The following is a 4,396-nucleotide window of genomic DNA, read 5'->3' on the forward strand; positions in this document are numbered from 1 at the left end:
GAAAAAGTGCAAAGAGAAGAAGACACCTAAATGAAGATCTAAGATTTTTTCTATGCTAAAATTTATAGAATAGATGTCATTGCTCATATGCGTTATTATAATTAATTAATATTTGTTCTTTCTATTTGAATACTTTGCATTTGGAACGTAAACGATATATTGGAAACATAAAAATACAGGGAAATATCTAAAGCATAAGATAGGTCATTATTGAGCCTTGCTACTCTGAATTTGTAGTGAGTAGGTTGTAGTATATAGTATAAAAGCAATAAAAAGTTTTTTTTTTAAAAAAAAGAAAGATCATAATCCTCAAACCTATAAGAATTTAACAAATGTAAAGAATGTATGGTTAGATGGATGCAAAAGCTTCAACTGCAAAGCCCAGGAACTCGACGCGAGGCACCCCCAAGAGACATTTCTCCTGCTTGACTTTGAGCCCTGCTGCGTCGAAATGTTGTAGAACGGCTCACAGATGGTCCCTGAAGGACGAGTCATCCGGAGCCGCGATCAGCATGTGGTCTAGAAATGGCTGAACCCCGGGGATGCCTTTCAGGAGAGAATCCATAAAAGATTGAAAAATCTCTGGCGTGACCGAGACTCTGAACTGGAAGCGGTGAGCCTTGAACACTCCCCTGTGTGTTGTGATCGTTTGGGCTTCGGCCGTGGCGGCATCAACCGGCAGTTGTTGATACGCCTGTGCCAAGTCCAACTTGCCAAAAACCCGGCCCCCCGCCAAAGCCACCAACACGTGGCTCACCACTGGCACCGGATAAGCGTGTGCCTGCAGAGCCTTGTTTAGCGTGCATTTATAATCCACACAAATGCGCACGTCCCCGTTGGGCTTCACCGGGGTGACTATGGGGGTCTCCCATCGTGCCGATGCGACCGGTTCCAGAACCCCTTGTTCCACTAAGCGATCTAGCTAGGCCTTGATTTTAGGCTTCATTGCTAGTGGCAGCAGCCGGGCCTTGATGCGAATGGGCTGCACTGCTGGGTCGAGATCCAAGGAGATGGGGGGCCAAGAGAAGCGTCCCAGGGTGCCATCGAAAACATGGGGGAATTCTGCGCACACTGCACCAAAATCCCGTGACCCAACCCAGTGGATTCCATTCAGAGAGAGTCCCAGGGCTTCAAACCAAGAGACTCCCAGCAGGCTGGAGAGAGGCCTATCCACCCCCAAAAGGTCAAGGGTGCCGTTAAAGTCTTGGAACTGTACTCGGAACTTGCCCCAGCCCAGCACTGCCACGGGGTTCTTATTAAAGTCCCTTAGACGGAAACCCAGTGACTTCTGAAGCGGCGGGCCCCCTTTCTGACACAGCAGGCAGAGCGTATCCACGGAGATAATGGAGTAGGTCGACACTGTGTCGATCTCCATGCTGCAGGGGGATCCCTCTATAAGAACCGTGACATGCATCTTGTTGGGGCCATCGGGGGGCAAGTTACAGACCTATCGGCCCAGTTCCTGCAACACCAGCAAACTTGGTGGGCTTTGGCGAAAGGTGGTTGGTCAGCGCTTTCACCAGCTCCCCATAGGACTCGTCCTTGATCTGCTTCGGCGCGATGAGGTCCTTTAGCAGCAGACGGTGTCTATGCCACAGGACCGGAGGAGATGGGCCTTTTTCTTCCCCGGGTCTACAATGCTGTGCCAGTCGAAGTAGCTCTCCAGGATCTCGAGCCAGGTCTCCCACTGTGTGGGTTGGGAGATGTTGAAAGTGGCGATGTTTTCCTGGGAGGTAGCCATTGAGCTGTGGCCACGTGGTGTGAGTAGCTCGGGAGCGGCAGCGGCAGCGGCTGGAGCGATGCAGGGGGCGCTGCTGCTCTCGGGGTCAGCAGGGTGATGCTTGGCGTTGTGGAGACGGAGCGGTGCAGAGCGGTGCTTCTTGAAGACGCTCGATGCTGGCGGCGGTGGCGAGTTCGGCGCGGCGGCTCACGGCGATGTCCGGGACGTTGTTCCAAGGGAGATGAATCCTACCTTCGTTGCCAGTGAAAAGTACGCAGACGGAGAGTGATTTCAGCAAAGCGTACTTTATTCGATCAGGAACAAGACGACTTTGGCCAGCTTGCAGGCCAGCTTATATCCCCCGAGAAACCGCCACCCAAAACACACCCCTACTTCCCAATAGGTTATTTACAGTGGCCGAGAGTCCCATAGGCTCTCGGCCGGGAACCTAGCCCCCTGACTGGAGTGGGCTAGGATCTGCATAGTCCATTGTCTCTTGGAGCGAAGCTCAACTTTGTCTCTGACCACGTGGAGCCTGAGCCGGCCATGCGGTCTGGACTGGACACATTACACCAACCTCCAGGTGGGGGCTGGAGATCACCCGAAATAGTGACTGCTCTCCAGATGAGATTGATTCCCCCAGAAAAAATGGCTGCTTTGGAAGGTGGACTCTATGGCATTGTACGGTGCTGAGATTACCTCTCTCACCAAACCTTGTCTCCCAAGGTTCCACCCCCAAATCTCCAGGAATATCCCAACTTGACACTGGAAACCTTAAGAAGGAATCAGGAGGAGAGCCTCCTGCAAGTCCTTGTGGGTTTCTACTTATATATAATGAAAAGGAAATTGTTTTTAAATGTTTCGCAGCACTGTTTCTGTAGCCAGCACCAGTGAGGCTAATGCAGGATACAATTCAGAAGCTTCAGCAATACATAACAGAGACAGATGGCGAGTAAAAGTGTTGCTGTGACACAGTGGTTTCCCTGTTTTCCCTACATAAACATTATGATGTCCATATTCCATAGAATTGCAGAACTGTGGAACAGGTCTTTCTCTAAGAAACATCTCCCCCTCCCTCCAAAAAACGTAACCCTGTTATTAGAAAACACACACCGACACATTTCCTGTGTGCACATTATGTAACTCAGCTTTGCCATTTCTATATTGAACTCAAGCACTTAATTAAAGTTGTACACAGAAATAATGCTCCAGGGAGTGGATCTCTGGGATGTTGATCACACGGATTTGAGGAGGATAAGGGAACACGGGATTCAACGAGAACTGTGCAAAAGTGTGCACGGTTCCAGCACTTATATAGCAGGACGCACCGTGCTGTCTCATCCAAACCATGTTAACAGTAGATTGTTGTTGTTGTTGTATTTTATTTTCTTTCTTTTTTAAAAAAATAAGTGTTTTTTATTATTTTGAACCATATATACAACAGTACATTCAGAACCCATGTTAATACCATGCAATAATCAACACTCTCAACCCGTAAGAGCCTTTAAAAAATATAATAGATCTTGGTAATAAGAGTTGTTTGGAATCACTTCTTCCTCTGCGAGATAGTCCACTACTGGGAGCCAAGTTGCTTGAAAATCTTTTTGGTGAGAGACAATTTTACCATTTTACCATCTACAAAGATTTTGTTCTGCCAACACTGGAGAGTAGGTTTTATTTTCAGTTCGAGCCTGTAAGGAAAGGATCTCTTTCTTGCGAACGTCTCTAATCCCCCCCCCCTCCTCCTCCCGTTTCAACTGGTCCGTCTTTCCACTCCCTTCGGTTTCCTGCCTTCCGCTCTGGAGCGCACGCAACCCCAGCGCAGAAAGTTTGCATCAGCCTCCTGCGTCCCCAGAGCGCTGCCAGCCTCACTCCGCTGCCTGCACCCCCAGTGGGACTAGCAGCTGGAAGGAGCCTGCCTCTTTCTCTGTGCAAGACAGCCGCTGCTCCGCCTTTCTGATTCTGCCTCGGCATGTGAGCCAGATCCCATTTCAGGAAAGGAGCTCTTGCGCTGCCGCAGCTACTCAGGTGGCTCTCGGTGACCCCTCCCCCCCCCCCAAAACCCCTCCCCATGTGATCTGATCTCCCTTGGAGACTCCTCCCCCCTCGGCTTCTCCCTCCTCCCCTGGACTTTCTATGAGGTCACCAGCTGCTCCCTGGCTCCTCCCCTCTACATCCCCTGGCTGCTGCGGGCCGTGGCTCCGCCCACCCTGTAGCGAGTCCGCTCCTCGCGTTCATTTCATTCCTCTTCTCATTCCGAACATTCTTAGCATCGCTCGCGCCGCACAAGCCCATTCGAAAGCCCAGCCCGCCCTGCCGCCACCGGTTTGGGGGCAGTAACTAATCACTTGAAGGGCTTCAATAATCCCGCAAGCCAACAAGCCGTAGAGCCCAGACATAAACACTACAAAAAAAAAAAAAAATTACAAAAATAATAACAACAAGAAGCAAAAAACACCAAGGCTATAAATTAAAGCAAGCAAAGTCCCCGGGGGAAGCTGGAAGAAGTTTGCAATTGATTTACAAAAGACTGTTTGCAAAGGTGGGGAGTGAAGTGGAGGTAAGTTTTGTGCGTGTGTGTGTGTGTTACGGGCGATTGGGGGCTGGAGCGAGAGAGCCGCTTCTCTGCTCTTTGCTTTGTGTGGGAGGGAAAGGGGGGGGTTTGTCTTCTTGTTA

General features: G+C 50.1%; 1 protein-coding gene across 1 annotated transcript in view; it reads left to right on the plus strand.

Annotated features, from left to right (window-relative positions):
- Nucleotides 1-4,134: 4,134 nt before the first annotated feature.
- Nucleotides 4,135-4,396, plus strand: part of LOC107117953 (transcriptional enhancer factor TEF-1) — a 270,762-nt gene continuing 270,500 nt past the window's right edge. Inside the window, exon 1 of the mRNA XM_015420152.1 lies at nt 4,135-4,280. The gene's annotated coding sequence lies outside the window, so the exon portion shown is untranslated. The remainder of the gene's footprint in view (nt 4,281-4,396) is intronic.

Source organism: Gekko japonicus, unplaced genomic scaffold (assembly GCF_001447785.1).
Source record: "Gekko japonicus isolate JY-2015 unplaced genomic scaffold, Gekko_japonicus_V1.1 scaffold86, whole genome shotgun sequence".
Taxonomy (NCBI): Eukaryota; Metazoa; Chordata; class Lepidosauria; order Squamata; family Gekkonidae; genus Gekko; species Gekko japonicus.